Consider the following 22,719-nt stretch of genomic DNA (forward strand, 5'->3'; position numbering starts at 1 on the left):
TGCATCACCTTATAGGTTAGTTTATGGGAAATCGTGTCATTTACCTGTTGAATTGGAATGTAAGGCCTGGTGGGCAATTCGAGAGCTTAATTATGATCCTAAGTTGTGTGGTCAGAATCGTCTTTTGCAGCTAGATGAATTGGAGGAGTTTAGGCTTAATGCCTATGACAGCTCGCGCATTTACAAGGAAAAGACGAAGAGATGGCATGATAAGAGAATCCTACCTCGGGAGTTCCATGTTAGGCAAAAGGTGCTGTTGTTTAATGCCCGGCTGAGACTATTTCCTGGCAAGCTGAAGTCCAGATGGAGTGGTCCTTATACGGTGACAGCTGTTACCAAATTTGGATCTGTGGAGCTTGAAGATTCCGAGGGGCGCAGATTCAAGGTGAATGGTCAATATGTGAAGCATTACCACGAGGCGACTGAAGCAGACAATCGAGTTGAAGTCTTGCGCTTCGACGAGCTCGACGCGCCAGTTAATTGATGCCAGAAAGGTCGTGCGAGACCTCTTAAACCAGCGCTCTCCGGGAGGCAGCCCGGACTGTTTTATCGTACTTCTGTTGAACTATTTATTTTTCTTTAGCCTTACGTTGAACTTTAGACGCGGTTTTATGAACTTCCTACGTTGTTTTCTTGCTTTTTATACGTGTTTTGCAGGTCAAAGTACTCGATCGAATGATTTTGTGTTCGATCGAGCACTTTCTGAGGCAGCTATCACTCAATCGAGTAATATTCTCCTCGATCGACCAGAACCTGACTCGCTCCTACTCGATCGAGTGGTTTTTCATTCGATCGAGCCCTTCTAATGCAGCAGTTCATTCGATCGAGCTGTTCCAAGTGCTCGATCGAATGGTTTTGACTTCCAGCTGTTGTTTTACGTCTATGGAGCTACTGCTTGACTTTCTTTGACCTCCCATGTTCATGGTTGGTTTGGGGAGGTACCTCCTTATGACGTTTTGTAAGTTTTCCGACTCCACTTCTCCTTCCCCTTTCATTTTGCATTTCCTTCCCTATTTTTGGTACAATGAGGGCATTGTACGGTTTGGTTTGGGGAGGTATGCATCCATATCTGTGTCTGCATTTTTTCTTGCATTTTTGCTTCCATGTTTATTATTTCCGCATGCATTGTTGTTTGTTTGACTTCAAAAAAAAATCATACAAAATTTACAAAAATTTTCAAATTTCATGTTTAATTTTGGGTCGGAACGTTTGAACATTGACGCTACTTTGAACCCTTACCTGAGCCCTGCATATTCTTGACATTTAGTTGGCGTGGTCATGTGCATAATCTACGAGTTTTTGTTATTCTTTATCTGAATGAATAGACTTGATTCATTATGTCGGCAAGCTACATTACATTCTGAGGTTAGAGCTTATTAAACTGGTGACATTCATGACCGGTTTCATTTAGGATGTGAGTAGTACTCTCTTTAAGACATGTAACATCAATTTGCATAGGCATGAGTCTAGTCTTCTTAATACCTGTATGCATTCGGTCTGTGGATGGTGACACGTGTTAGGAGAGGCAGTCCCCTTTATTTCACTCTACCCATGAGCCTCGCATAGCCAAATTGCCCTTTTGTCCTATCAACTACTTTCTATAATACTTCATACCCTAGCTGAGCTAGTAACGAGTAGTTCTTGGAATGTTTTATTGCAATATGGTTATTTTATCTGATTTCAGAAGATGGTGGGAGAATTGAAGGGAAAGAAAGAAAAAAAAGAAAGGAAAAATGTTGAATTGAAAAAAAAAGGAGAGAACGAAAAAAAAAGCGGAAAGAAAAAAGAAAGAAAAAATGGAAAAAGAAAAAAAATCAAAAATGAAAAAGAATGTGAATTGTACAATGATTCACACTCCCATGTCTTATCTATATTTTATGGGGAGTTGACGATTTTTGGTGTTTTGTGAGTTAGTGCATAATTTTGCACCGTTTTATCTTGCTGTCATGAGTACGAAGTTGGGATGCAGTCTATATTTGGATCCGTTGTTGCTAGCTTGGCTACTGACCCCACATATCCAAATTTATTTTAGCCCCTTCTTACCCGTTACCTCACTTACCCAAATGTAAGTCCTCGGCACGTGTCTTGGTCATTAGTATGGTTGGAATGCATATGTACGGTTATAGAGACTTTACTCATGTTAACTGCATGCATGTTCTTATAGGTCGAGTTAGGTGAGTGTCTGATTTCTTCCTATCTTTCACATATATACTCACCTTGTGCCTGATTTAGAGTGACGAGCGACCCGTGAGAGTCCGATATCTTTTGAGTCTTGCAAGGTCGACGGTTCAGTAAGTTTGAAACATTAATTTAACTCGTTTGCACTTTTCACTGCCACTTTGTCATGTTATCGCATTAAATTGGTTCTAGTGGATGATTTGTAGCCGATGCGTTGGTCCAGTTCTTCACCGTTAGTTTGCATTCATATTTGCTTAGGGACAAGCAAAGGTTTGGTTTGGGGAGATTTGATGCGTGTCTTTTATATAAGGTTTATACCTCATTTTTACACGCATTTCTGTATTTTTATGTAGCAGCTGGCTACAAATACCCCCGAATATTCTACTTTGGTCCGTTTATTGTATTTTGCAGGAATTGACCGAAGAGGAGCTAAATCGAGCTTTAATTGTCCCAATTGTACGCATTCATGGAGGATAAGGAGCCGGAGCTTGGAAATCCAACACTTGGAAGACGCGTGAGCTAGATTCGGGAAGCATCTCAAGTTTAACGTGCCCATATAGCTCGATCGAGTGGTTCTTTGCTCGATCGAATGCTCTATATACTCAAGACTCGCTTTCGATCGAGCGAAAGTGTAAGGAGTACGTCGAGGAGTTTTTGCAAGGGGTGCTCGATCGAGAGGTTTGTTCTCACTCGATCGAGTGATTTGGTGATGATATTGTTCGATCGAGTAGATTATTCCTGCTCGATCGAGGGGTTTCGTGTGTTTTAGTTGATTTCCGCCTAATCATATTATGGGCTTTTGTAATTAGTCCATAGATTAGGTTTTAGGATGATTTTCTAGTATAAGACTGGAGAAGAGTAACTACGTTACTCATCTCTTCCACACGCACGTTAGTTTGACTCTATTTCTGTCACTGTTCTTTGGATTTTGCCCTTCTTTTACTTTTGCTACTCGGATTTGGGATACCATTAGTATTTTCGATCTACTGTTATTCTTAATTTCATTATTGCTTTTAATTATTCCCTTCTTCTGAATTGTTATCATTGCTTCAATCGAATTGTTGTCAGTTTTATCATTATGTCTAGTTTTAATTATTTGTTCGTTGTTACTGATAATTCAATGGTTATGAGTAGCTACTTTTCTTATGCTAAGGCTATAGGGGATCCGTAATATGAAGGGAGAGTAATCGATTTATTAGGTTAATGCTGGTACTGTCTCTGTTGGTTAAATGCTACAATTAACTGTATCTTTCTAATTGAGTCGACGCAATTAGACCTATAATTCCTAGTGATCCTTGACCTGGACCGAAAGGTTGGAAAAGGTAGACTAGTAGCGAACAATAGAGTATTGCAGTGAGGACGAAAGTTACGCTGTTTACACTTTAGGGTGAATTAAGGACCGAAAGGTGACATTCGCTACCCCTTAGACCGTATTTGCATTGACCTGAGACCTAGATTACTCGACCGGATGATTATGGTGAACCGTTTGTCTTAGCTATTTTCCTCTATCTGTTATTATCTCTCTTTTATTTCTCTTCTCCCTTCTCTTAGTTTAGAAATCACATTTATAAACCCCCAATTTGGTTACCTTGACGAACCTAGTTTTAGCCGACAATTTCCTACCTCTCTGTGGATTCGACCCGACTTCCCTAGCTATATTAGTTAGAGCCAGTTGGTATTTTTGACAGGTACGCGACAGACGTGTCAGTACTCGGCCGAGTAACCAGGCACACGACCGAGTGTTGTTTGGGGTGTACGTAGCAGTAGCTTCTGTTTGTGATCACTCGACCTAGTATTAGAGCATACTCGATCGAGTGAGGCATACTCGACCGAGTACTACCCATACTCGACTGAGTATGTTTTCTGTGTTTTTGACGTTGGCTACTGTGGGTTAATATCCGTATACTACCCCTTAAAATGCAGGACTATAACGTAAAATTTACATGCAATTTATAGTCATAAAACGATAAAAACAATAGAAACGATAAGTGTATAGAAATCAACCTCGGGTCCTTTTAATTGCGGCGTAAAGATCAGAAATCTAAGCAGATTCCCTCCTAATCGTTGCACCCAAGACTTTGTCCGAGATATGCCCTTGTGCTAGAACAGTGTTCTCCGATTGCCTTGCAATATAGGGAGAACTGATGTGAGTTTTGTCGAGATGAGAGATCTCAGTTTCTACAGAGAAGAATGCTCTTTCGAAACCCTAATTTTCTCTCAAAATGATCATTAGGTTTAACAGAAGGAGGAGGTCTCCTTTTGTTCTCCTATTCGGCCGAGAACCGTGACCCACACAGGGAAGTGGGCTTCCACTTCCTCTTGGTTTTAACTCGAGGTCCGGTTCGTTAATTACTAAAATGTATATGACGGGTTTGTATTATAAACTGTTATCGGTTATCGGAAATTAAGGCATCAGCTAATAATACGGGTTAGCTGAATTATTAATACGTGTCCGACAAAACAGTATTGTATAATTATTTTAATATACATTTAATTAAATATAAATCACGTATATTTAATTTCACGAATTAACTGGTTAATTCGCCTTAGCCCATGATATTTAATCCGTATTAAATATAATATCTCAACATCACGTATTTGACTAATTATTAGTCAAATAACTCGGACTAACTGGTTAGTCAATATTTGGCATCTACATGACAGTATTTTCATACCGTCACATCTCTCGAACGTATCCTATAGGTGTGACTTTTAGGGACCAGTTGATCACCGCCATCTGTATGACAATAACGTCAAACTTATCTAGCAAGCCAACCGTTATTGATAAACGTGGATCAACTGATAATAATACCAAAGTATGCCCTTTGATCCTTTTAGAGGTTTATGAGTCCTTGCACTAATTGTTAAGGACACCAACCCCAACAAGCTCCCACTTGTCCGTACAAGTGTATGTGCAATGACGTTATCCGCACTAACTGGAGGACACAAGCTCCAACAAACTCCCACTTGTCCGAACAAGTGTAGGTGCGATAACCGATTCTCATATTCATTTAAAATCTCTCCCACTCAATGTAAAACAATTTGCAGATCTGGATCCACAAAGGTCGTATTTTACAATCGATCAGTATCTAGAGTGGTTTCCCGACTAGAGAGTAACTTAACTGATAAAACGAATCCGCATCCGAGCATGGCCATGCATTTCGATTCTGACTCCTCGAGTGGCCCTGAGAAATATCGAGTACCCGATAAAGGCTGAATATTTCCTTCAACTCGACTCCTTCCGATCTAAGCACAAAGCATGAAATGACCCGAAAAAAAATCTACTTGGCCCCCTGTTACGGATGACCGTGAGAAAGAAACCAAAGTCACCCAAAATCTGCCGTAGTCTCAAGAGACAATCGATAGTCAAAGAATCGACTCTTAGGATCACCATGGAAGTCCTATCCACGACCGGGCAACGAATGTTATAAAACATTTAGGACTCCACGTCGATGTCACAATTGTGTCCTACGAAATATCCGTATAAATCGCCTCTGTGATTGGTCAGTCAACCTGTTGACTTATGGCTCGTTGAACCCACCATCAACCAACGTCACGAAATAATTGCCGAGTTATCACTCATGTGGGCAATTAAGGACTAACAAGATATGATGTTTGTTCATTTCACTTTGTGGTGTTCAAAATTGTCGTACAATTCCACATGAAAAACAAAATATATATATAAAATATCAAAACGATGATGTCGTATAGAGTACAAAGGAGAATGAATCGATCCATAAAAGAGTACTACAACTCAAGAACACGTTTGATTCCCATGGAATTTACGTGCCCTTCATGCTTATCTTGTCGTAATGCTTTAGTGAGAGGATCTGCTATGTTATCATCTCAGAGCAATCTTTTCTATCACTACTTCCTTTTGCTCCACGTAATCCCTGATTAGATGAGCTTTCCGTTGTACATGTCTAGATTTGTTGCTAGACTTTGGCTCCTTAGCTTGGAAGATGGCACCACTATTGTCGCAATAGATGGTGATCGGGTCATTCGAACTAGGCACTACAGAGAGCCCATGTAAGAATTGACGCATCCATATCGCTTCCTTTGTTGCTTCAGACGCGGCATAGTACTCGGACTCGGTCGTAGAATCTGCTTTATGCAGTTTGTTTCGAACTCTTCCAAATGATCGCAGCGCCATTAAGAGTAAAAACGAATCCAGACTGAGATTTCGAGTCATCTCGATCCGTTTGGAAGCTAGCATCTGCGTAACCGGTTGCGCATAGCTTTTGAGAGCCTCCATAAGTCAATACCCAATCTTTAGTCCTCCGGAGGTACTTAAGAATGTTCTTGACAGCCAACCAATGTGGTTCACCTGGTTGCTGTTGGAATCGACTTGTCATACTCAATGCATATGCCACGTCCGGACGTGTGCATATCATGGCATACATGATTGATCCTATTGCCGAAGCATAAGGAATCCGTGTCATGCGCTCTTTCTCTTCCGGTGTCTCCGGTGCCTGAGACTTGCTCAAATGCACCCCTGGGACATGGGAAGGAACCCCTTCTTGGAGTTAGTCATGCTTTGAATCTCTCTAGGACTTTGTCTATGTAAGACTCTGATCGAGAGATAACATCCGTCGTGATCTATCTCGATAGATACGGATGCCAAGAATTCTCTCGTGCCTCTCCCGGATCTTTCATCCGGAAATGGTTCTTCAACCATACTTTCACCGAAGTTAAGAGAGGTATGTCATTCCCAATCAGGAGTATGTCGTCAACATACAATATTAGGAAGACAATCTTGCTCCCACTCGACTTGATATATAGACATGGTTCCTCGACAGATCGAGTAAATCCATTTTCTTTTATCACTTGGTCGAAGCGATGATTCCAACTCCTTGATGCTTGCTTAAGTCCATAAATGGAACGCTTAAGCTTGCACACTTTCTTAGGATGTACTGGATCGATGAAACCTTCGGGTTGTACCATGTACAACTCTTCCTCCAAAAAGCCGTTTAAGAAGGCGGTTTTCACATCCATTTGCCAAATTTCATAGTCATGAAAAGCGGCGATCGCTAAGATAATCCGAATGGAACGCAAAGATAACTACGGGTGCAAAAATCTCATCGTAGTGCAAACCTGGCACTTGGGTGAAACCTTTTGCAACTAGTCGTGCTTTGTAGATATCTTGCGACCTTCCACGAATGCTTTATCTTGTAAAGCCATTTGCATTGAAGGGGACGAACCTTAGCCGGTAAGTCAACAAGATCCCACACGTTGTTCTCATACATGGAGTCCATCTCGGATTGCATGGCCTCAAGCCATAGCTTTGAGTCAGAACTGGTCATGGCACCTTTATAGGTTGCGGGTTCACTACTCGTTAAGAGTAGAACGTCATCTATGTCATGTTCCTCGACCATACCGATGTATCTGTCCGGAGGAATAGAGACTCTTCCCGACCTCCTAGGTTCCTCAGGAATATTCACCGCAGCCGGGATTGAAGGAATTGGTTCCTCCAATGGTTGCTCGGTGTTTGGTTCTGGAATCTCCGACAGGTCGAAGGTTCTATCACTCTTCGCATTCTCGAGAAATTCCTTCTCTAAGAATGTCGCACTAGCCGCAACAAAAACGCGTTGTTCGGTTGGCGAATAGAAGTAATGACCACGTGTTCCTTTAGGATAACCTATAAAGTATGTCTTGACCGATCGCGGGCCGAGCTTATCTTCGTGTCTCCACTTGACATAAGCCTCGCAGCCCCAAACCCGTATAAAGGACAAGTTAGGGACCGTTCCCTTCCATAGTTCATATGGAGTCTTGTCAACAGCTTTAGACGGACTTCGGTTAAGTATTAGAGCGGGCGACATAAGAGCATAACCCCATAATGAATCGGGTAAAACCGTGTGACTCATCATGGATCGAACCATATCAAGTAGTGTTCGATTTCTCCGTTCGGATACACCGTTCAACCGAGGTGTTCCGGTGGAGTTAATCGTAGGGCAATCCCACGGTCCTTCAGTGTTGATCAAACTCGTGAGAAAGATACTCGCCACCACGATCCGAACGCAGTGTTTTAATCTTTCTACCCAACAGGTTCTGCACCCTATTTTGGTATTCCTTGAATTTCTCAAAGGATTCACTTTTGTGCTTCATTAAGTAGACATATCCATATCTACTCAAATCGTCCGTGAAAGTGATGAAATACCTATAGCCTTCTCGTGCGGTGATTGACATAGGACCACATACATCCGTGTGTATGAGCCCTAATAGGTCGCCAGCCGCGCATTCCAACACCTTTGAAGGAAATCCGAGTCATCTTACCGATGAGACATGATTCACACGTGCCAAATGATTGAAAATCAAAGGCCGAGATAGCTCCATGTTTGATGAGCTGTTTTACGCGTTTCTCATTAATGTGTCCCATACGGCAGTGCCATAGATACGTTTGATCTTTGTCACCAACCTTTAACCTTTTATTCATTACGTGTAATATTTCCGAGGTCTGATCTAAAACATAAATTCCGTTCATGGAAACTGCCTTGCCATAAATCATATTGTGTAATGAGAAAATGCAAGCATTGTTTTCTATTACAAATGAAAAACCAAGTTTATCAAGCGCAGAAACTGAAATAATGTTTTTGGAAAGACTAGGTACATAATAGCAGTCATATAATGACAACTCAAATCCGCTAGGAAGCTGGATCACATATGTCCCCTTGGAGATGGCAGCTACTCTTGCTCCATTCCCAACACGCAGGTCCACCTCACCCTTTACGAGGGGTTCGATGTTTCGGAGCCCCTGCACATGATTACACAGATGAGAACCACAACCAGTATCAAGTACCCAAGTTCCGTAACTTGCGTGGTTAATCTCAATCATATGAATAAAAGTAGAAGAGAGAGAAGACATACCAACAGGTTTAACACGACCCGCCTTTAAGTCCTCATGATAAACAGGACATGTGCGTCTCCAATGCCCATTCTTGTGGCAATGATGGCATTCCATGTTATCACTCTTGCTCTTTGTCATGCCCGATGAGTTACTCGACTCACCAGACCACTCTTCCCCGAACCCGACTTCTTGAACTTCGCCTTACCTACTCATAGGTTTGCCGGAGCTTTGCCCTTACCTTTCCCTTTGTTTGACACAACGAGGACATCCTGTTTCGAACTCCCACCGCACTTCATGTCCTTCTCGGTCTGTACGAGGAGGGAGTGCAGTTCATGGGGAGTTTTCTTCAAATCATTCATATAGTAATTCGCTCTGAATTGCGAATAACCATCGTGGAGTGAATGAAGAATACGGTCGATAACAATATTCTCGCTGATGTTACGATTAAAGGTCTCCGGTTTCTCGACATTCTCAATCATGCTTTGAGAATGTGTGGGCTAACCGGTTGGCCCTTTCTTTCGAGTCTCGCATCAAAGAAGCGAGTGGTATGCTCATAGGTCACGATTCTCGGTGCTTTCGAGAATTCCTTAGTGAGCGTGGTGAAAATCTTGTTTGCACCTTGGGCTATGAAGCGTTTACTCAAATTGGATTCCATTGCAAAAATGAGCACGTTTTTAATCGCACCCGCTTCCATGACGAAATCGTTATAAGTAGCGATCTCGTTAGCTCCAGCCGTGGGACCTGGGTGTGGCGGCATGGGCTCAAGTAGATATTTGAGCTTTCCGTCGCCGAGCGGCAGATTCCGTAATGCCGCCTCCCGATCCGCGAAGTTGGATCCATCATTCTTCGATCGAGTAGACCGATTCATCCGATTCATGAAGATCCTAAGCCAGGACTCACGGTCCAATGTGGCACTTGGCATTGGGTTATCACTTGAACCACCATTTGATGTTTAGCGATTTAAAACGTGATCTACACTGAAAAAGAAAGAAAAACAAGACGAAATAAGCAACTCATCGAGGTGATTTAAGTCTATTTTAAAATTCATTTTAAACATGTAGACTCTCGCACTTGCATAATTGATCTCCCTCAAGAATGATACAAGTGATCCCAAGACTCAATTTCAAAGAAATTGATAAGCCAACTGTTTAGCTAATTCTTCGTAAGAACTCTTGGTCGATAGATTTCCGTAAATCCTATCTATAGTCCACTATGATCACAGGATCGTACGAGTGACCATAGTGTTGAGATAAAATAGGTCAATCGGTTCCAACTTACCCGACGTAGAAGGGGTCATAGTATGCCTACCGACGAAGAAGGGACTCATTGGAGTTTGACCTATAAAGACCGTTCTCAATTTTTGTTTATACGAGGAAGATCCCATCAACTAAATTATAATTCATTTTTAAGTGAACGAATAACTAGCGTCTGTCGTGAATGAATTAATTTAGATGATGGCTTAAAACGTGTGACATGAGAATGTCAATGAAAACTAACTCGTGACCTCTATATGTGTCAGTTTTCATGCAATAAATTAGGTGGTTTGGTTTTTAGGCGGAATATGATGCATATTATCGTTGCGAAAAATAAATAAATGAATGCAAAAAACGTAAATAAAAATGTCCTAGTGTGGCCTATCCTAGTAAAAGAACATAATACAACTTTGGAATCCACCGTTGGACCCGAAAAGCATGTCTTGATGTTCCATCTTGATCCAAGTAGCGGGAGTGAGCATCCGGTCTCCATCTTTGGTCTTCTCAAAAATTACAATTTAAAATTACAAATATAAACCTATTTACATTCTAATTAAAACTGTAATTACAAGTGAAAAATCCAAAACGGAGATACAAGATCTCAAAATACAACCAAGACCGTGTTCCATCATTACGGTAACACGTTCTACTAAGGCCACACTAAGTTACAATCGCTTGTAAAATTAAATACGTAATTAAAAGGCATTCACGGCATTCAACAAAACGATAAATAAAAATGCATCAACTAAAACAAATTCATTCGTGACATAATTCCGTAATTATGTTAAATTTATCCAAACCACCTTTTAATGATTAAAATTCGTGTGATAAAACCGCTTCTATCATTTAATTTTAATCTATTATAATCCGTTATTTTAAAAACACTTTAAAACAACTATATGGTACGTGAGTGAACCGATTCACTATTAAGCGAGTGTACTATATCCGGATAAAGTACATATTAAAGCCAAAGGAAAATTTAAATCAAAAAGAAACAAATTTTCAAAGTCATTAAAGATTTAAATCCCTCGATCCAGGGACATAAGTGCTCGATCGAGGGGATTGAAGGGAGCTCGATCGATCGAATCGCAAGTTGATCGAGAGGAATGCTAATCAGGAGGTGCTCGATCGACTAAACCGGTGGTCGATCGAGTACCTATATCAAGAACACTACTCGATCGAGTACGAGGACAACTCGATCGAGCGGAGGGGTTTTGAAAACAGTCGATCGAGCACAAGAAGGACTCGATCGAGCAAAAGGTTTTGAGACAAGGTCGATCGAGTACAACAGGGACTCGATCGATCAAAAACAAGACAAAAACAAAGACTCGATCGAGTAGAAATACGCTCGATCGAATGCAAAAGTGGCTGAAAACCTCTGGAAAAACCAAAACCCTCGTGAAAACTGATTTTCGAGATAAAATCAATTAAAATTTTGATCAAAACGCATCAAAACAAATTTGATAATTGATAAAACATGACATATTGTTATAATCTCCGTATAAAATAACAACATGTAAAAAACAACATGAAATATGAAGCAACACAAATGTGCAAAACATGGCACGGATTGGTTTTCGAGACAAAACAACATCAAGAGCAACCGTGTAAACAAGACACGGTTCCCAAAGCAAACAAAAAAACGCAAAGCAACTTAAAAAAATTCTGCCGAGTGAAAAATAGGTCACGAGACAAATTTTTAGCCAAAACAAAATCGTTTCAAGATCGTTTTATGAAAAACACATGAAAAATTCACGTGGCCTCGCTCTGATACCACTTGTGGGTTAATATCCGTATACTACCCCTTAAAATGCAGGACTATAACGTAAAATTTACATGCAATTTATAGTCATAAAACGATAAAAACAATAGAAACGATAAGTGTATAGAAATCAACCTCGGGTCCTTTTAATTGCGGCGTAAAGATCAGAAATCTAAGCAGATTCCCTCCTAATCGTTGCACCCAAGACTTTGTCCGAGATATGCCCTTGTGCTAGAACAGTGTTCTCCGATTGCCTTGCAATATAGGGAGAACTGATGTGAGTTTTGTCGAGATGAGAGATCTCAGTTTCTACAGAGAAGAATGCTCTTTCGAAACCCTAATTTTCTCTCAAAATGATCATTAGGTTTAACAGAAGGAGGAGGTCTCCTTTTGTTCTCCTATTCGGCCGAGAACCGTGACCCACACAGGGAAGTGGGCTTCCACTTCCTCTTGGTTTTAACTCGAGGTCCGGTTCGTTAATTACTAAAATGTATATGACGGGTTTGTATATTATAAACTCATTATCGGTTATCGGAAATTAAGGCATCGACTAATAATACGGGTTAGTCAATTATTAATACGTGTCCGACAAAACAGTATTGTATAATTATTTTAATATACATTTAATTAAATATAAATCACGTATATTTAATTTCACGAATTAACTGGTTAATTCGCCTTAGCCCATGATATTTAATCCGTATTAAATATAATATCTCAACATCACGTATTTGACTAATTATTAGTCAAATAACTCGGACTAACTGGTTAGTCAATATTTGGCATCTACATGACAGTATTTTCATACCGTCACATCTCTCGAACGTATCCTATAGGTGTGACTTTTAGGGACCAGTTGATCACCGCCATCTGTATGACAATAACGTCAAACTTATCTAGCAAGCCAACCGTTATTGATAAACGTGGATCAACTGATAATAATACCAAAGTATGCCCTTTGATCCTTTTAGAGGTTTATTAGTCCTTGCACTAACTGTTAAGGACACCAACCCCAACAGCTACTGGAGTGGAACACTCGATCGAGTAATAATAGTACTTGACCGATTAGTCCATACTCGATCGAGTATCTCACCATACTCGGCCGAGTACTTCTTTGGCGGGGAGTCATGTTTATTTTGAGCCGTAGGCTATGTGCTTACGTTTCCTTGCTTTTATCAGATCAAAATGCCGCCAAATAGGTCAGCCGCGTATATCCAAGCATCTGAGATGACCACAGATGAAGTCGCTCATATGATCGAGCAGCAAGAAGCTCTCCTTGAGGCTCTTAAGAATGTGGGTAAAGGGGCTGAAAAACCGGTGGATGCAACCCACATGAGCACTATCATTGCCCGCTTTAACCCATCAACCTACGAGGGCACCAGAGAACCTAAGCTGCTTGATAACTGGCAACGTGAGATGAAGAGTCTCCTTGAGGCAATGAAGTGTCCGCCGGAGTTAGCTGTTGAACAGGTAGTGTACTACGTGAGGGGCGAGGCTGCAGTGTAGTGGCAGAATATGAAACAAGATGCCAAAGCATACTACAGGGATGAGGGGCTCGGTGCTATATCGTGGCCGAGTTTGAAGAGCGCCATGAGGGAACAATTTGTGCCGAAACACATCCGTCACAAGATGAGATCCGAGTTCGATTCTTTCACCATGACTAATGATATGACGGTTACGGAGTATTATCACCGGTTCCTTGAGTTGTCTCGCTATGCGGAAGACATGCAGCTGGGGCAACGGGGTTTGGCTCTTCGTTTCGAGAGGGGGTTGGCATCCATGATCATGAACAGGTTACCAACTGGGGTTATCACCGATCTAAAGGATGTATACATGAGGGTTGGGCAAGTTGAGAGGTTGGTGGATCTATCTAAGGAAGCTACAGAGAGAACCACCACTGAAAAGAGAAAAGCAGAGAGTGAGAGTGGCCATCAGTCGGGCCACAAGAAGGGCAACTATTGTCAGTCTAAGGGTTTTTCAGGAGGATCTTGGTTTTCTGGGGGATCTCGAGCTTGGGGAAGGGGTGGTGGTCAGAGTGTTAGTGACAACCCAATCTCACTTGCTTCAACTGTGGGGGAGTAGGTCACAAGAGGTACGACTTCACCAGTGCCAAAGTTGGAGGGGCTTTAGGAGCTTACCAGGGGAATTTCTCTTAGAATCTAAGCCAGAGCTTTGCTAGCAACAGGCCATCTGGGTCTTGGGGTAACCGTGGAGGGCAGAACAACAACAATGGCGGCTTCAACCGCAAAAGTGGAGGATCTTATCATCGCCCGAACAATAGTGTGACTCAGAATTCGGCAGCTAAGCCGACTACTTCTAACACCTCGGTCCAGAGCGGAGGTCAGAAAAGCAGCGGGAAGCTCTTCATGATGGGCAAGCAGGAAGATGAGAATGATGCTCATGTAGTTACCGGTACCTTTCTCGTTCATAGTACACCATCATTTGTTTTGTTTGATTCAGTGGCAACCCAATCTTTTGTATCTAGGGGTCATGCCTTGGCTATGGGTTTGGGGGAGTTTGAGCTTGTAAAAGATGATGTGTTTATACCTTCGGAAGAGTCGGTGTCTTGTATTAAGTTGTATAGAGACGTGTCCATGTTGGTTGGAGGGGTAGACTTACCGGTCAACTTGCTAGAGTTTCCTATTGATGGGTTTGAGGTCATCGTCGGGATGGATTGGTTGGTTAAGTATGATGCTAAGATAGACTGCCGATAAAAGAAAGTGTCTTTGAGGGGTCCTAAGGGTGTCACGGTGTCTTATAAGGGGTTTTTAGTGAGGCCAAAGGGTAAGTTCATCGCTATAATGACCTTAAAGTCATGTTTGAGGAAGAAATGCCCCTTGATTCTTTGCCAAGTGTGAGATCGGCGCGCGGAGCAGCTGACAGCATCTGATGTACCTGTTGTGGAGAGCTTAGTGATGTCTATCCAGATGAGATACCGGGGTTACCACCTAAGAGAGATATCGACTTTAGTGTGGAGCTTAAACCGGGGACAAGTCCTATATCCAAAGCACCGTACCGTATGGCACCTAAAGAACTGGAAGAGTTGAAGAAACAGCTACATAATCTATTAGATAAGGGGTATATTCAGCCTAGTGTGTCACCATGGGGAGCACCGGTGTTGTTTGTGAAGAAGAAAGATAGGAGCATGAGACTATGCATCGACTACAGAGAGCTGAATCGTGTCACGGTGAAGAACAAGTATCCTTTGCTAAGGATTGATGATCTTTTTTACCAGATGAGTGGTGCAGTGGTGTTCTCTAAGATCGATTTGAGGTTGGGTTATCACCAGTTGAGGATAGCAGATGAGGATATTCCTAAGACAGCCTTCTGGTCTCGTTATGGTCACTATGAGTTTGTAGTGATGCCTTTTGGTTTGACGAATGCACCATCAGCTTTCATGGATCTGATGAACCGGGTTTTTAGTCCGTTCTTGGACAAGTTTGTGGTCGTCTTCATTGATGACATCTTAGTCTACTCTAAGACTAATAAAGAGCATGAGGAGCGCCTGAGATTAGTTTTGCAGACCTTGCGAGACAATCAACTTTATGCCAAGTTATCCAAGTGCGAGTTTTGGTTAGAGGAAGTGGCTTTTCTGGGTCATGTGGTATCTAAAAAGGGTGTGTCAGTCGATCCTAGCAAGATTAAGGCAGTGACCAAGTGAGAATCACCGAAGAATGTTGCTGAGATTCGGAGTTTCTTGGGTCTAGCTAGTTACTACAGGAGGTTCGTGAAGGACTTTTCTATGATCGCGAAACCTATGACAGCTTTGATGAGGAAGGAGACCAGATTCCGATGGGATGAGAGTTGTGAGACGGCGTTCCAGACCTTAAAGGAGCGTTTGACCACAGCCCGTATCCTAGCTTTACCCGAGGGTTGTGAGAACTTTGAAGTATATACCGATGCTTCAAAGAATGGTTTGGGATGTGTTTTGATGCAGCATGGGAAGGTTATAGCTTATGCGTCGAGGCAGCTGAATCCGTATGAGGAGAACTGAAGGATGTGTACATGAGGGCTGGGCAAGTTGAGAGGTTGGTGGATCTATCTAAGGAGGCTACAGAGAGAACCACCACTGAAAAGAGGAAAGCAGAGAGTGAGAGTGGCCATCAGTCGGGCCACAAGAAGGGCAACTATGGTCAGTCTAAGGGTTTTTCTGGAGGATCTTGGTTTTCTGGGGGATCTCGAGCTTGGGGAAGGGGTGGTGGTCAGAGTGTTAGTGACAACCCAATCTCACTTGCTTCAACTGTGGGGGAGTAGGTCACAAGAGGTACGACTGCACCAGTGCCAAAGTTGGAGGGGCTTTAGGAGCTTACCAGGGGAATTTCTCTTAGACTCTAAGCCAGAGCTTTGCTAGCAACAGGCCATCTGGGTCTTGGGGTAACCGTGGAGGGCAGAACAACAACAATGGCGGCTTCAACCGCAAAAGTGGAGGATCTTATCAGCGCCCGAACAACAGTGTGACTTAGAATTCGGCAGCTAAGCCGACTACTTGATGTGACCATAATTTAAGCACATTTAGTCCCCGAATTAGCCTTGTTCCCATGCTTTTTAGTGCATATTTGGGTCATTTATTGTCTTTAGTCCTTTGTTTTGCATATTCTTTGAGGTTTTGTGTCCTTGGTAGGAAAGGAGTGCAAACCTTGCATTTTCATGGCAAAATGAAGCTAAATTGATTGAATTCAATGACCAAGCATAAAGGAGAGACAAGATTAGAAGGCCTTTGTACATACCATAGTAGATGGGCAATGATGAGAAAAGATCCTTGCATCCCCGAGGAAATCCTCAAGGATTCTATGAAGAAAAAGGAAGAGAAGAAGAAGGAAAGAAGCTGTAAGACAACCCGAGCGGATTGTCTACAAGACGCCCGTCCAAGAGGGGCAATCCGAGCGTCTTCCTCCACAGGACGCCCGTCCAAAACAACCCCAATCCGCCCATCTTCCCCAGCTGGACGCCCGTCCAGAATCACCAGAATCCGCCCGTCCCGTGCCCTGGACGCCCGGATTGTCTGTCAGCCATTTTGTCTTCTACAAGCTTCAAGGAAGGATGCGCATCTTTTTCTAAGACCGGCGAAAAGGAGACCGGAGTCTCCCTAGAGACCGGCGATTCCTCAACGACTTAATCGTCATTTAAGCCCTTAGTTAACCCTAATTTATGTACCTAATCCCCACTATAAATACCCCATTAGTCTAATTAGAAGAGCATGTTCTTCTTAGCAATCTTTAGTGTAGTTAATATCAATCAAATCTCTCTTTAATCTTGTAATCAACAATTAATCAAGTTTTAATACAAGTTTCATTTCCTTAATCTCTCTTTTGTTCATCCTTTGTTTTGGGTAATTGAAGATTATTTGGGTTATTATTGGGAGATTGACAACCTTCCAATCAAGCATCAAGTACTTCTATTATTCTTTGCTTTATTATTGGAATCATTAGTAGGTATAATTCTCTTAATCCCTTTTTAATTATTGTTAATGACTTTCATTTATTCATCATGTTTTACTTTGTTGGTATGATTGACAACCTTGCTAGCATGTTCAACATGATAATGAGTGAGTACTTTCCTTAGCTAGGGTTAATGGGTAATTAGGGGAAACCAACATGGGGAATGAATCATTCTTAATCTAATATGTTTTCATAGTTTATTTGCTTGCTTGTTGTGATCTCAACTTATGCACATGTTATGTTTGATGAAATGTGAGCCTATGAATCCTTGCATTTTTTTACCCATCACCTATCTTTTCAATGAGACTTGTAAGACATAAACCAACTCGAGTCTCATTAGACCATGCATATAGTTGGGTAGGAAAGATTAAGTCGACTTGTAGGTGTTGTACAATCTAATCGATTCGGCTCCGGGACCCAAACTTTCCTAGGATTGTAAGATATAAACCAACTCGATCCATCACAACAATAATTGCTTGCTTATAATTTAAGAATATGTTTGTATGATCAATTCCCATGAATCCCCTATGACCCCATGACACCCTAGTGCTATTTATCAATTGTTTACATCCCTTTTTAATCATCTTGCTTGTTTACTTTCATTGCTATTTAGTTTAGTGATCTTCTACTTCAAACCCCAAATTGTGACACCCTTAGACACCACTAGTTGCAATAGAAAATCTCATCTCAATTCCCGTCCCTTGGGATCCGACCTTTACTTGCCTCTTTACTAATTGTAGAGTTGTTTGTGAAGTTATAAATTGTGTTTTGGTCTAGGAGCTCCTAACGACAAGTACCGAAAACTAAACCTCCTAAGTGAGGACACGACCAAAAATGGCTCCATTGTCGGGGACGGTGTTAACTTGATTTAGATTTTCTTATATTGTTATTAGTTGTGTCTTTATTGGCCTTGGGGAAGTAAAACTCCTCAAGGTTTGTTCTAATTATTTTCGAGTTGTTTTATATTTTGCATGTCTAGAAGATCACAAGGTAACTTGTTACCCTTTGATCACGAAATTGAAAGGACTTTGACAAACAATAGAAGACTTGCTAGGAGAAATTTGAGAGGTATTGGTGAGGTTGTAGATATTCAACCAAACACTATTGAGTTCATCAACCCTTTTGCAAGAGAAGGTGAGGAGAACCCAACACAAAATCCAACACAAAATCAACACACAATGCCTAAGTTTTCATCACATTCTGTACCCACCGAGGAGAACCTACCCAATGGTACTCCCACACCACAACACTTAACCGGAAATTTTATTGCCAAATCCGCATTTATCCAATTAGTCGAAAGAAGCCAATTTGGGGGGATGCCTAGTGAAGACCCTCATTCTCATATGGAGACTTTTTGTGACTATTGTGATGCGATTTCTCAAACCGGTGTAACTCAAGATCAAATTCGATGGGTCTTATTTCCTTTTTCTCTAATTGGCACCGCAAAACAATGGTTGAAAGGCCTTGATAAGGCTACTCTCGGAATTGATTCTTGGAAGAAGTTAGCTCTGGCTTTCTACAAAAAGTTCTATCCACCGGAGAAGACTAACATGCTAAGAGCTCAAATTACGGGCTTTAAGCAAAGAGATGAAGAATCTTTGTATGAAGCTTGGGAGCGATTCAAGGGAATTTGTCGCTCATGTCCTCATCATGGACTTAGTTAGTGGTTCTTGGTACAACAATTTTGGAATGGTCTTTATGAAGACTCAAGAAACATTCTCAACATGGGATCAAATGGAATGTTCACAAAAGTTGACGACAATCAAACTTGGAACAAGATTGAGGAAATGGCGGTCCATAACTCACAATATAGTAGACCTCGCAAGGCTACTAGAGGAGGAAAGCATGAAGTGGATTCCATTACTCAATTGGGTGCTCAACTTAGTGCTCACATTGATACCGTCAATTTGAAGTTTGAAAAAGCTATGGCTAGGCTTGAAGAAGCCTCAAAATCACCAAAGCATCATGTTAATGCCATGACGGCATCTTCATCAATCCCAAGTGGGATATGTGAGAATTGTGGAACTTTGGGACATTACCAAAGTGAATGTAGGGGAACAAATGAACAAGTGAATGCTTTCCAAGCATACAAGAGTGGTACCCCTTACTCCAATTATTACAATGAAAACACAAAATTCCACCCAAATCTCTCATACAAAAGCCAAAATGTTCAAAACCCTCAACCAACATACACCCCACCTCCTATGAGAAACCAAAATCAAAGACCCTTTTACAACCAAAACCAAGGTTACCAAAATCAAACTCCATACAATCAACAAAATGACCAAGGTTTTGATGTTCAAAAAGCGGTCCTCCAAATGCAAAAGAATCAACAAGAGTTTTTCACTCAAATGCAGAAAGATAGTCAAGCAAAGGAAATCACCATCAACAACATCCTAGCTCACACCAAAATGTTGGAAACCCAATTGACTCAACTAGCATCATCAAGCTCACAAAGACAAAAGGGGCAATTACCACCTCAAAGTAATCCCCCAAGACATGTAACGGTTAGTGTCATTCACTTGAGAAGTGGTACAAGATATGAAGCACCGAAGAAGAAAGTTGAGGATGAAGTTGTGGAAGCTAGTGACAAAGAAGAAGTTGTGCAAAACTCCAAGGATGGAGAACCATCAAAAGAAGAATTTTTCAAAGAAAAATGAAGACAAGGCCAAGGAGAAGGAGCCCATTGTGATTAGATTTCCTTTTCCAAGTCGTCAAGTCAAGCCCAAATTTGATGACCAACTTGGAAAATTTATGGAGATTGTGAAGAATTTGGAAGTCTCGATTCCTTTCACGGAATTAATCAATCACGTGCCGGCTTATGCAAAGTACATGAAAGACATCCTCACAAAGAAGAAGTCGATCCGGAAGCTTGAGACTATCGCCTTCACTAAGGTGAGTAGTGCAATACTTCAAGGGAGTTCACCTCCAAAACTTAAGGATCCGGGAAGCTTCTCAATACCGTGTACCATTGGCGACACCACGATCAAAAAAGCCTTATGTGATCTAGGGGCTAGTGTGAGTGTTATGCCATACTCGGTGAGTAAAAGGTTAGGGATGGAAGAGCTTAAATACACCAATATCACACTCCAAATGGCCGATAGATCGACGAAGACACCATTAGGGATATTGGAAGATGTTCCCGTAAGAGTGGGGAAATTTTTCATCCCGGTGGACTTTGTCATTGTTGACATGGAAGAAGACTCCAACATTCCAATCATTCTAGGAAGACCTTTCTTGCACACCGCGGGTGCGGTGATAGATGTGAAACATGGAGAGCTCACTCTAGAAGTGGGAGATGAGAGCATAACTTTCAATCTTGACAAGACCATGAGAGCTCCCCGTTTGCATGAACCATGTTTTATGGTTGATCATTATAGCCGGAAGGATGATAGGAAGAAGTCGGAATTCCAATGGAAGAAGAAAATCGATGACGCCCCATTCAAAGAGCAAGTGAATTGCAACAAAGAGAGCTTGAAAAGCTCACCAAAGTCAAGCAATGAAGAAGATGGCCTCATTGGCCAAGACAAGAAAGTGGGAGAGTTGTCTTTATCAACTCAAGAGATCTTTAGTGACCAAGTAGATGAAGTTTGTGGTCTTTGGGACGACGAGTTTGAAGGGATTTTCAATCCCTATATTGGTAATGCTATCGATCAAGACCAACATGAAGGACAACAAGTGCAAAGATCTATCGAGGATCTTTATCATGACAATGAACAAGCTTTTGACTACTTTTTCAAGGTGTTGAGCAACATCAACAACACCTTGGACATGCCCCCATGACATCTCACTAAGGATGAGAGTTTGGGGGAGTCCTCTCCAAACCACCATTTGTAAATATTTCTAACTCCCTAACTCGCATTTTAATTCTTACATTGCATTTTTGTCATTTTTGGATTTTTATGCTTTGATCAAGATAATTATCTATTTTTAGAGAAGTGGGGGAGGGACTAATGATTTAATTGATGTATAGTTCTTTAGCTTAGTGTGGGGATAACAATTGCCTAGGCTATTCATGTCTTTGTAGTGCCCCTACAATGAGGAACACGGGATTTCAAGAATGAAAAATGACACGAGATATTCAAGTGCACGGATGGAACTGAATCCGGGTAGACCAGGTGGAATCTGAGCGTCCTTAAAGGGAATCCGCTCGTCTTATGGGAATCCGGGCGTCTTTGGCAGACTCCGTCCATCCAATTGAGCTGCAAAATTGAAAATTTTGGGACTGTTAGAGAATCCGAGCATCCCAGCAGAGAAGACACTCGTCTGAAAGAATCCGCTCGTCTTTGCAAGAAGACGCCCGTCTTTTTGCCAGTGCAAAATAAGAAAACTTGCTGTAACAGAATCCGCCCGTCTTTAAAGGAATCCGCTCGTCCTGCAACTGAAGAATCCGAGCGTCCCAGCTGAAAGACGCCCGTCTTTAGGCGAGAATTCCTGAACCCAGATTGAGCATAATCCGAGCGTCCCGAAGGGAATCCGCTCGTCTTCCCCTGCAGTTTCGAAAATTTCGGATGTTTTTAAATACCCCTCCCACATTCATTCCTTAATTCATACATTCAAAACACTACCAAAAACCCTAAAACCCTCATCCTCTCCATCACCAAAACAAGATTTCCTCAACCAAATTCAACAAAATCAAATCCAAACTTCCTTACAACAACAATTAATCACTCCTCTTCCAACAATAATCAGTCCAAGCACCAAAATCTTTAACCTTTGAGTCGATTTTTGAAATACAAAGGCAAAACCTTTCATCTTAAAATCGATTTGGGTATAATTGGAAATTGAAGATTTTCACTCTTTTCTTGGTATAATCATCAATGGCAAGAACAAAAGGATCAACAAAGGCACTTAAGGCAAAGGCACTCTCAAAAAGGCAACAATGCCTTCAAGCAAAGAAAGCTTCAATGGCTATGGTGGTTGCTAGTGCAAACTTGGAAGTTCAACAACAACAAAATCCTCCCTTGGAAGCAAGAACAACAACAACTCCGGAAATTGCTCAATTATCAAACTATCCGGAGGTAATTTTCATTGCTAACTCCCATAGGGATACATTTGCCAAGTATGCTAAGAAATCCATTATACCCACCAAATTCATATGTGAAGATGCCTTGAACAAATTGGGTGTCCTCGAACAAACAAAAGCCTTCTTTGATGCCATGGGGTTGGGAAAATTGTTTGCTACAAGAGAATTGACATACCCCTCCCTTACCTTGGAATTCTTAAGTTCATTGAAAGTGACTA

The 22,719-nt window shown here is 41.6% G+C and overlaps 1 non-coding gene across 1 annotated transcript; it reads right to left on the reverse strand.

The window, feature by feature from the left end:
• Positions 1 to 19,025: 19,025 nt before the first annotated feature.
• LOC141604395 (small nucleolar RNA R71) lies at positions 19,026 to 19,132 on the reverse strand. The gene has a single exon (XR_012526096.1). It is a non-coding gene; the product is annotated as a small nucleolar RNA R71 (small nucleolar RNA).
• Positions 19,133 to 22,719: the final 3,587 nt, after the last annotated feature.

Source organism: Silene latifolia, chromosome 9 (assembly GCF_048544455.1).
Source record: "Silene latifolia isolate original U9 population chromosome 9, ASM4854445v1, whole genome shotgun sequence".
NCBI classification, from domain to species: Eukaryota; Viridiplantae; Streptophyta; class Magnoliopsida; order Caryophyllales; family Caryophyllaceae; genus Silene; species Silene latifolia.